This window comes from Melospiza melodia, chromosome Z (assembly GCF_035770615.1).
Source record: "Melospiza melodia melodia isolate bMelMel2 chromosome Z, bMelMel2.pri, whole genome shotgun sequence".
NCBI classification, from domain to species: Eukaryota; Metazoa; Chordata; class Aves; order Passeriformes; family Passerellidae; genus Melospiza; species Melospiza melodia.
Window position 1 is genome coordinate 47722055 of NC_086226.1, and position 12125 is coordinate 47734179.

The 12125-nt window shown below is 39.3% G+C and overlaps 1 protein-coding gene across 18 annotated transcripts in view; it reads right to left on the reverse strand.

Annotated features, from left to right (window-relative positions):
* The window catches only part of PTPRD (protein tyrosine phosphatase receptor type D), a 1164217-nt gene extending 1154254 nt beyond the window's left edge, over nt 1-9963 (reverse strand). For all 18 annotated transcript variants that reach the window (XM_063180610.1, XM_063180611.1, XM_063180604.1 and 15 more), the window contains exons 1-2: nt 9886-9963; nt 9498-9605 (exon numbers count right to left, since the gene is read on the reverse strand). The gene's annotated coding sequence lies outside the window, so the exon portion shown is untranslated. The remainder of the gene's footprint in view (nt 1-9497; nt 9606-9885) is intronic.
* Between the last annotated feature and the right edge of the window lie 2162 nt (nt 9964-12125).

The window sequence follows — 12125 nt, forward strand, 5'->3', positions numbered from 1 at the left end:
AAAAAAAGGTGGTGTGACACTACACAGTTCATCACATTAGTCTCAGAGGCACCAGCATAGTGTCAGAGCAGGAAAGCACACAAGCTGATCCTGTGGATGGACTATAATTAGCAGCATAAGATTTTGGACTCCATCAATTTGTACATCATTGACAAAAGAGGAAAAAATTATGACAAAACAAGCAAACAAAAGCTTGTTTCTGAATTTGAAGACAAGGATGTCACTTTCAACATGCGCAGATTCATACATGCATGATAGGATTTCTAGGATGTCTCCAAAATATAATTAATCTAATTATGCTGATAGCTAAGCACAAGTGTTGATTAAGGGAGCTCTGTTAGCATCAGATATAATTAGCATAACATGAAAAAATCCTTGCCTTTGGGAAAGGCAAGGAGGAAAGGCAAAGTTCTAGATACAACATCAGAATATAGACGTGCACAATTCATAATCCTGAATGCAAATGAACATGCAATTGTATATGTTCTTTATTTTCTGAAATACCTGTACGGGACCAGCTGCATTTGTTATGAGAGAACACTAGCCTTGCACTGAGCAACTACCTGAGGGCATCTCAAAGGCATAAATCACCTATGGTCAGGCGACCAAAACTTGAGGGTCATCTGACTTGACACTGCACCAGAGAGCTGAATAACATGACTGTTGCTGAGGATTTCTTCCACTTCTGTTATCCATTTTGTACCCTCACTTCCCTTTCTTCCTCATCATGCTTCTTTTAACAATTTCTTTTTTTTTTTTTAATATACAATGAAACAAAAATTGCAATTTTTTTTTTCACAAAGCATAATTTAAGTAACCAAGAAATGCTTGGTTAAATAAATGTCATAATTAATGTCTTTTTTAATTTGTTCAGCATTGACAATTGATAAAATTAACAGAACATGCACATTCATAGATTTTCTTTTCTTTCCCCATTCAGTTCTCAAGCCAACCAAGACCTGTCAGAGAACTGGAGGGGGAATAAAGAGATGTAATCTTATAACTGCACTTCAGTGTTACTCAAAGACACTAACACACCTAAACTCATCCCAAAATTCATAAATGTCCACTTTATTGATTCTGTAGCAGAACTCTATCAGTTACTTTATCTCTTCACCTACACTCGGAAGCATCTGAAATTTACATAAGCTGGAGTGTTTTCTTTCTCATTTTTATCAGTTTGGGAAAACACAAAGTAGGTTGAGGACATCACCCTTAAAAACAAATTCTTACCCCAGAAGGGCCACTATGCTTACGATCAGTGAGGGAGAGCAGAAATCTAAATTATGATCTACTTTAAAAATAATTAGACACTCTAGCTGTGCTACAGCCTTCTGCAAAGGAAGGGCAGAAAAAATGAGACAATGGGAAAAAGTGGAAAAGGCTGCTTCCATGCTGAGAAGAAAAAAGAAGATTCTGAGCAGAAATATATTTGGATACATTTCAATTTATTATTTCATGTAGAATATGACAATGAAAATATCTAGGGATTGCATTTCCACACATACAGAAACCTGTGGAAACCTAAAGTTGATGATGAAAAGCAGATGCTGCAGCACAATTATTTTTGTTAAGCCAAATGCAAAGATCACTTTTCTCTAATAATCCTAGAATAGAAAAGAAAGAAACAAACAAAAACCTATTGGGGATTTTCAAATTAAAGAGATTTTAAAATAGGACAAATCATGCATTTTGGTTAGGTCAAGGGAGCACAACCTGTATGAAGGCTGCTTAGGAAATTTTTTAATTCTAGATTTTTTTTTCCTTAATACAGATTGCCCAGAAAAAAAGAATAACAGCAAGAACACAACAAAATAATAATAATTTTTTAAAAAATCAAAAAACTCAAACCACATTTCCTGCCCATTTTTCCATCAAATGGCCTTCAGCAGGTATCATTATTTTTTTTACTACTTTGCCTCTTTTCTCCATTAGAATAAAGGATTGAAAACAAATGGCAAAGGAAACCCACTGAACTTTGCTCTACAAACGCAGAATATATTAATTTGAAATACTTCCCTTTTGAATCATTTTCCTTTTTCTCCAAGTAACAATTATTGTGTGCTGTTTATCCAATTAACACTGAGAAACTTAATTTTGCTGAAGACTTTCACAGATATGGGTAGCATGGTTAAGAATATTTGGTTACCCAAGTATACCGACCTTCATATCTTTTGGCAGCTCTTGAAGATTTGCTGTCCATTGTACACTTTCTAGCTGATGCATTTGACAAAAGAATTTCCAGTCTCACTGACTGATTGTTGCTTCAATGAATTGTCAGAGGACACTGGGTGTACATGGAAGAAGAGAAGTCAAATCAACCCACTCTAAAGCCTACACACTGAAAAAACAGGCAAATAAATTTTTGCGGCATTTCAACTATAGCTACCCAGTAATCTTAGGAAAAAAAAAAAGAAAACAAAAAAAGTAAGATTAGGACAAATTGTGTAAAAAAGCCATTAGTATATCTTTTACTCATAGGGAGAAAGGAAAGTTTCACGGAGTATTTGTGCATAAAACTGAAGAAATGGCTAAATTATTCAAAGGGGAACACAGGTTATCACTATATTAATGCAAGAGTTCTACTTTTCTCCCTATTTTTTGTTAAGTACTCCATTTGGTATGCTAATGATGCCAGACCATAACTACTGATGTCAAATTTGAAATTAATGAGCTTTGCTGTGCAGATTTCTGTTTGTGAAGGAATACCAATGAATAATACGGCTTTTCATTAGAAATATTTCTATGAATGGTATGCACAGAAATTATACTAAAGGTTGTAGGCAACTATGAATGGTATGCACAGAAATTATACTAAAGGTTGTAGGCAACTATGAATGGTATGCACAGAAATTATACTAAAGGTTGTAGGCAACTAATTATTTGAAACTCACTTTTATGACTTATCTGTACCTACAATTTTCAGAAATTTATAACATATAAAAAAGTTAGCCAAATTTTCTCTCAAAGAGAAATTCTTGGCATATTCATAAATACTTCTGCTAACAAATGTGAGATATGTCAGTAATAATGATTTAATGTTGATCAAACCGCTCCCAGCGCATTCCTCCCATCACACAAATTTTTCAGGTTTCAAGATCTCATCAAAATATATTTCAAGTCTGATTTCTTTTGTTATAAACTTTAATATTCTAGTTACATGACAGTTTGGGAGTTGGTTTGTACTACTAATGCATCAGTATAGTAACATCATGGTCAAAGTGCACAAAACTTAAGTCAGAAAACCATACACTTCCTTCAGGAAAACCTAGATAGAGAAAAGTATCAGCTGTAATTTTATACTATTATGTTTTCTGATAAAGACAAAACTCTTTATGGTTTCCTATCTCTCTGAAGAAGCCTGAGAATGCCATCTGGCAAGCCTCAGTTCCAATAAGTAAGGGAAAGCAACTCATGCTAAGACATAGACAGTGCACACGCATTCTCTTTGAACCCTTTCCATTGAGAACTGCTGATGCTTTGAGCTTTGCCTCACAGCATAGTCCTTTTAATTTAAAAGAAAATCTTTCAAAACTAAGATCATGCACCACCTCTGATTGTTAAATTGATGGAATGGATATCCTTATGTCATTTTACCCAAATGAAGGGCAAGTCACACATAGTTTTAGTTCATCTTTTTGGTACTGCCAGTAATTCTGTAGCTACCTAAGTAAGAGTTACATCACTGCTCTACCTTATACTTATGTGCAAGAATTCAGACTATGCTGTCCTTCATCAGACGTTGAATACAGAACTGGCCTTTAAGGTTAAAAGGAAGTCCTTCAACATAGATTAAAAATTTGTACAATTAGTATTCTTATTTAAATCCTGCTTAGAAAACAAAAAAAATCATATACTAAAAATTAATATTCTATGTTAGATCTAAGTGCAGTTAGTTACAGTATGGAGAACTTTTTTATTTTTTTTTTTAACTAAAGACTGAAGAAAACCACATTTGACTAAAAGATCAAGCAGAGTGAGGAGAACACCAAACTACTTTAAATGCTGGTTTATGTAGTACAGGGTCTGGTGAGACTTTATGCCTTGCACCACAATGAAAGGTACATTTTAAGTGTGTAGGGGTGAGACAAAGAAAGAATGCGTCAAAGCTAGAGCAAACTTACTTTGCCTGACATACTCCCACATTGACTGTTAAACTGCTGCATGAGAGTCTAAAAATCACTTCACTTTCAGACTACAGTAGATGCAATTGTTCTTATGCAGCAGTTACTTCTGCTGCAGTGCCTGTAACAATTACTGTTCCCAGAAGACAGATTGGTGTACACTTCCAATCTGCTGCCACCAGAGGACCTTTATTCAGGCTGGTCATCTTAAATCAATCATCATCGTGAAGCAATTGAGCTGTCACCCATGAGAAGCTCACCAGCTGGGAGGACCCCTCTGGAAATGTGAGCTCACCTTACACACGCAGTTTCCGTGATACCTGGAAGAGCTAAATAATCCCACTTCCCATTAAGCTCATGAGTCCTCCTTTATGTTCACAGACAGTCACCCCAGCTGAAGCAGCTTCCCCTCAACCCACCTTTTGACTGCAAACTAAAAGCATATGTGTTTAACATTTCAGTACTGGGCAGTGTAACACATTTTGCAAATGAGCTAAGTAACCTAAAACCAAATAAAAAGCAGCATCCTGGAGAAAGAGTGATTTCTTGAATGCCATTGTGTACAGCTCTTATTTTTTAAATTCAAAAGAAAAGCAGAATGCACCGTATGCACCAAAACATCACCTTACCTTTTGAGAAGCCATCCTGAAATACATGAAAAATTTAGTTTAAGCAGCTTTTCACAATGGGATGCAACACAAATATGGGACTGCCTGATGTAGAAAAACATTTTTCTAAACCAAATATTTAGACAAAGCAGAGTACTGGGCCTGTAATATGTATCTATCTGTTAATTAGCAACTATATGAGCTCATGCTGCTTACAGCTGGAACAAATCCCCCACAGCATTCTCAGGAAAATCATCGGACTATTCAGAGCCTTCTTCATATTGCAAACATACACATCTAGAATTCTCTTTATCAAAAGACATCTCCAAAATCTTAATTTTACTTTCAACATAGTCTAAGTACATAATTTGGAAAGTATAATAGTATTTCAAAGAACTTTAAAGGCATTTGAAGCATGACTTTATTCAGGAAAACTTTAAAACATACTAGTATTTTGATCAATTTCACAGTGTTGCTGGCAGAAATTTTATAAAACTGATTTTAGAAACCATATTCTGTAGCTAATCAGTTAAAATTTTATTCAACTAGATCTTCATTTTATGTATTGACAAGAAAAACTCCACTTTTTAGAAGTGGCTACAAAGTTACCACTACAGAAATATAGAATGTAAAGAATACTATTTCTTACACAATAGTCTAAATAAAGCATATTTAACAGAATATAAATGTAAGACAAATAGGATCATTGCTGCAACTATTGACAACAAATGAAAATAGATTAGTAATTCATCCTTCATATTGACCACAAAAGTAGTAAATTTGCAGCAGTTTTCTGTTTATTGCTAGCTTTTCTGTTATTGTTTCATGCTGGATCTTACAAAAGAAGCTACTAGAACGGATAAACTGAAAATCAAACAGCATCTAAAAGCATTAAGAATTATTTAAAAAAATCTCCCAATATGCATTCCTTTTGCCTGTGTCTGTTTTCTTCTTGTAGTCATTATTATCAAATATATTTAGTTCTCATTTGAGAATTAATTCATGCCTACTGCCTATTTCCTACTAGAATTTGTGTTTGCTACTAAGTATTTTTTTTCACAATCAAATAAGTCCAAAACCATATAATCTAACTGCACTTCTTGTCAATATTTTGTGACTCCATTTCTATCATTATGTTGTCACTGTGACACAATGTGCCTCGCCAACTTTGTCAGAGTTTGCTACGATTATAGCTGCAAAACTTCAAGGTGGAAAGTCGAAAAGAAAAAGGGGTAACATAAAATCTCTTTAAGAAACTTCTAGTTATAATGTATGTGTGGAAAACAAAACAAAATAAAACACCACATATACAGGCATTCTCCAGCTCAAGTACATTTGAATCTGAGCTCTTTCTATGGCCTTTTCACTTCTTTTTTTTTCTATTTTAAAGAACACCCTGAACGTCTCTTCCGCCTTAGCCATTTTCCACACAATCTTTATGGCTACTAATGAAGGAAAAAACCCACTTTCCTTGAGTACAGTTATCAAAATCCAAAACCCTAAATTATAGAACATCCATATAAATGTTAAATTTATATTTGCTGGTTAGGAGGTCTTTAAAGTGATAGTAAATCAATACAGCTTATTCTAATTATGTGAGATTCAGGTACCAATCTGTTTTTGTACTGAACAAGCTTTGGACTGATGAAAAGTATCAGTGATCTTTTCCTATATGCTGAACTCACTTGTTTTCCAATAAAGCCAACAATGATACCTTTGTTTCTCCAACTAGTTACAGTACTTCAATTCTGTAGAACTATTACCCCTATACACACAAAAGTTATCAATGCGGTGTAAGTTCTTAAAAGAGCACAGACAAACCAAGATTAAAGCATCAGTGTGTTACTTGATATTTACCACATTCCCCATTTTAAAATAGTTTGTGCTATCAAGCAGTATGTTTGTTTGTGTACTGTCAGTTTCTTCAGCAAAGCCACATTTAGCAAAGAGCAAAGAAGGAAACACTGGCGTTATTTTTCCATCAGACTTTATCACCACAAAGTTTGGTGGGAGTTCAGTATATTAAGTGATTAATGTTGACAATGTTTGTTGGCTTTGGCTTCTGAAAACTAATGCAGGTATCTAGGATTTTACTAGTAAGAAATGTTAAATATGCACATGTCAGTGGAATTAATCATTGATTCCCTGTAGACTGCTTATATATTTCATCAGACTATTATCTGATCTGAATAACAAGAACAATTGCATAATAAACCACATTACTGCTGACACATGCAACTTTGTTATATCAGTTATGTATTTGCACAGCAATAGGTGTTCTTAAAGTCCTCTCGTTTCTTCTGAATCAGATTGACCCAATTTGACATTTGCCTATGCCAAAAACTCATAATTGTACCTGAATATATAATCAAGTACAATATGTATCACATTTAATTGCCATGATTTGGCACAGGTCATTTCCCAGAGAATTAATTACAGCAAAAGTGGAGTGTGTTTTGAGTACTTTTTCATATAGATTCTAAAGCATTGCCACAACATATCCTAGACTAATGAAAATCCCAAAGACAAATTATGAAGACTGTGCTCCAACTAATAAAGACATTAAGTACATAGACATTTGAGCTAAACTGGACAACATAGTTCCTATTTGGTTAGTCATATGTACTTTTTTTAATTTTTTTTTTTTTAATAGACACACTGTTAGACATTCAACACTGCTGCATGTTTGGGGCCACCTAGCAGAACTGAAAGCTTAGCCTAATAAACTTCACTGCATGCAGTCTCGAAACAGTTCATGCAAATTAGCTGGATATATTATTTTAATGCGCTGTCCACAGGGAGTACAATACAGCAATGAGCCATGTCAAATGTTACTAAGTCATTTAGAAAAAAGTGAGTAAAAAGCGCTTTTTTTTAAACTGAAAGGTAAATTCATAGTACTAAAACACTATCAGTAGGATTCCTTACTAAGTCAGAAAATGTGTTATCCTTTAATTAAAAGTTCACGAGTTCATGGGGTATTTTTTCTGTCATAAATGGCAATTACCAAAAGACTACTTTAATGCAATATGAAAGTCACCCTGATTCACTGTCTAAGAACTTGCACCCTATGCTTTGTAATTCCTTCCTAGCTCTAAGATTATGAATACCTGAAAGTAACTCTGAATGTCATCCATCTGCTACTGCAGATTTAGTCTTTCCTGCTTGTGTCACATTAATTTCCTAAGTAAATTTTGCTAGTTTTCTTTACTGTTGTGACATAAACTACTTTCTTTACTTTAGGAAGAAATGCATTTTATTTGACCCTGATAAACTTTCACTCCTAGTGACATTCATTAGTTGTGACTGATTTTAAATTACACCTGAAAGTGCAATATGAATTTTACATTTCGAAGTTTAATAAAATGCATTTGTAAGTTTATGTTTAATGGCTTCTAACAGCACTACTTTATTCTGATTAGGTGAACAGTAAAGACCTAATATATATGATATTTGAGTTGTATTGTTTATTTACAGCAGCCCGTCTTATTCTGAATTTGTACTGTAAAATAACCCATATTTGCCAAGAATTTGTAAAGACACAATTTTAATTTATTCTAATTCAAATCCACATTGTCCCTACAACAGATACAACACACGAAGAATTTAAATCCAAGTCCATTTGGCCGGAATAGAGAAAAAATGCTGAAATGATATTGATTCCTTTCAGTACATTCAAAAACACCTGACTCAACTGTATTTCTACTGACATAACACTGAGGTTTTATTTAGATATTAGCAAACATGAGCAAACGTTTTCATTGCCATACCTGTCATTGTTATTTCTTTTCTCTACCTAGGAAACAGTTAACCCTCAACTACTAATACTAGCTGTCTCCCTTACCAGAAAAGGGGCAAATGTCGATAACGGGTCCACTGTCCCAAGAGAATAAATGCCTGCAAAAGTTCTCTTTCCCAGATGCAGATATATTTAGTGCTGAACAACACCTAACAGCAGACACTTCATGACATACATTTATATGATCTTCATACCTTCTGTTAACTCTACAGCTCAGCCAGCAAACCTCAGTTCCACTGCTCATGACACCCTTTTAAATGAGTTTATCTTTTTGTTTCTCCTAGATCTTTCTCACCTATCGAAAACAGTGCCATCAGTACTTTTGAATATGCCCTATAAAAGCTCTTAGAAAGAAAAGCTGTTGTCTAGAGCTGTCATCCCCATCAGAAGAAAAAATATACACACATTTTATACATATAGAACTTGATGAAAAATTTAAGAACTTCAGAGACACGGACTAAAAATGCTTACAATTGAATGCGGACAAAAATATTCTTAGTATCTATAACTCAGGCACATTTCATATTAAACTGAATGTCCTGTCACCTGCCATTGCTTTGCAGGTCAGACCATTCTGCAGACCCCTCCTGAGGGAGTATCTCTTTGTTTAGATTTTGTCTGTATTCTACCACATACCTGCACCTGCACTGAAATATGACATTACACAATACTTGCCACACTCAGTTCCTTTAAACAAGTATTCACCTTCAATTTTCTTCACTCATAAAAAAATCAGGAAACCACTTAATGCACCCTCCCACTAAAAACAGTTCCAAGTTACCACGGCCAAGTTTCTCTCTGACCAGAGCAGTAACCTGAAAACAGAATTGCATGCACATATATATACACAGGTATATACACATGTATAAAGATGTATGTGTGTGTGTGCATATGCATGTGTGTGAATGCTAAGAAAAAGTCTGAAGACAAGCCCGAGAACATAGCAAGCACAGAGAATTTACTTACTAATGCTGTCCACTCGGACCTCTTTGGAAACCTGAAGGAGTCTCCGCTTTCCCCTCCTGCCAGTCAGGCGCCGCGTTGTGCCCCTAGTCCACACAGGCCCAGAAGGAACTGCAAAGAGAGAGAAGCACATGCCCCATCAGGCAGTTCTGTTTTGATGGGATCCAGCTCCGCTGCCGCTAGCTCCTGGGGGGTAACCCTGTTTTCAGACCTGACTCCGACAAGAGTCATTCTTCCAAAGATTTTTTTTTTTATTTTTTTTTTACAGTGATTTTAAATACCTAAATAAATTAATTAATTAATAAAAAGGCTTCCCGGGGCTCCTGCCCCTTAAAATTTGCGGGGGGAGGGGGTCTGTGGGGGGGCGGCGGGGAGGTGAGAGGTAAGGTACCTGCAACTCTCTCCGATGAGGCCGGCAGAGAGAGAGGGAGGGAGGAAGAGAGCGACGAGAGGGAGGAGAGAGGGAGCGAGCGAGGGGTGGGGAGGAGGGGTGGGGGGTGTGCGTGTGTGCGTGTGTGTGTCTGTGTGTGTGCGGGGCGGGGGGCGCTGGAGCGGCTCTCGGTGCGAGCACTGCCGTCTGCAGGCGGGCGGCGAGCGGCCCAAAGGGGGCTGCGAGGGCCGGGGCTCCCCGCGGGGCCCCGCGCAGCCCCCGCCGCCGCTCAGCCCGCTCCCCTGCATTTCCTTACCGAGCCACTTGATGGCCGGCAGCGGCGGCGGCCCCCCGGCCCCGCCGCAACTTTGGCGGCCGCGGAGCCTCGCCGCCCCCGCGGAGCCGGGGATGGGCAGGTGCCGCCGCCAGGTGCCGCGCCGGCCGCTGCCCGCGGAACTTGGCGCCCGGCGGAGGGCGAGGGGCCGGGCCGGGCGCGGCGAGGGTGCGGCGGGGCTGCGGAGCCCCGCGCGTTGGCGCCGCAGCCGCGCAGGGAGAGCCCGGCGCCGGGAGCGCTCCGCCGCCTCCTCCCACCGCGCTCCCCGGCGGGTGCGACAGGAGCGAGCTCCTCGCTATTAATAATAATAAGCCAGATCTCCACCTTCCTCTCGCCCTGAGAAAACAATTAATAATGCATTAAAATAATGCACCTTTAAAGCCACCGGCTGGCGATAATAAAATAATGTTACCACTACTTAAGAGAGAGCTGCTGTGGATGTGGTGGCGAGGTACGTTTTCCTATCATTCACACCCAAATGTGAGCACACATTCTGCTTCTGGTATTCGTAAGTCTCTTTCCCGTACCAGAGCAACTATCATTATCACCATCAAAGAGAAAGTCTCCAAAGCTGAGTGGAGACACCGAGTCCCCAGGTGGCTTCTGTGGCTGGGCTGCAAGGAGGGCACCCTCCCCCTCTCTTCCGTTCGCCCCAAACCAATCTCATCTCTTCTCTTTTTCTTATACCGGTGGGTTAAACTCTACGTTTGGCCCTTTTAGTGTTTTCCCTTCCGTTCCTCCCCTGACGGTAGTTTGTGTATTTTAAATAAAGATTTCATTCTGCCAACCCGCAGGAAGCTTTTAACAAGATGCAGCTGAGCGTGTCGATATCTTATATCTTTTTACTGCTGCTCCGGCGTGTACATCAACTCCAAATTCCTTTCTTTTCTTCTCCGCCTGATACTGTAGCATCTGAGACGGCGATGGCGACAGAAGAGGAGCGCTGCTCCCGAGGGGGCACTTTTACTTTGCCCTCAAAGTATCTCCCAGCAATGAGACCCCTCGGTGCCGCCTCCCCTCCCTCCTCTCCCCCTTGCCCCCTCCCCGTTCCCCCTTCCTCACAGCAGAATGCTGGGGTGATTGCTGTAAGGTTTCCAGTTCCACTGATAGCACTGCGCGGTCTGAGAACAGACGGGCTGGGGGGAGGGGATTTTCGTTTTAGTTAAGAATACAGTTTTGTGGTCGCGCTATTTTTAATTAAGATTTTTCCAGAAATAGATCCCATCGAGATTTAATTTACAAAGGTACTTCTAACTCCGGTCAACACCGTCTTCCAAGAGGAATAGGAATATTTTCAATCATTTGCCTCGCCACAACAATGCACAAATGTTTGACACAGACCTTAAACGTTATGTGATATTTTTTTTTTATGGATTTTGTTATTGGGGTATCTTTGTGTACAATGGAGTTTGATTGGGGGGTGTTTTAGTGCTTTTGGGTTTAGGTTGTTTTTTTTGTTGGTCGGTTGTTTTTTTTTTTCATTTTCCCTTCATCTGCATTAAAGTTAAACTTTGTTCAGTATGCCGGCTACCTCCTATTGATTTCTGGGGTTTAAGAAACACTTCCCCCCCTCCTCCGGGGATTTTTTGGAATCAAGGTGATTTCTTTCCGCGATAGGCGTGTCCCAGCGCTTAGATGCGCAGTTCCATCTCTCTGGTCCCCTGCCACTCCACAGATGCTGAGCCGCAAGCGCTGCCTCGTGCTGTGGCGGCAGGTTGAGCCTGAGGAGCGGCACGGAGCCGGCCCGGGGCTCTGCAAAGGCCGAGCGCTCCTGCGGGGCAGCATCCCCGCCGCCCACGGGCACGGCAGCGGGTCAGCCGAGCGGCCCGAGCGAGGGACAGCGGGATCCCGCCCGTCCTGGGGGTGGCGGAGGGCGCGCATCCTCCTGCGGGCATGATTTCATCCCCGAGGCTCATCCTGCGCGAAC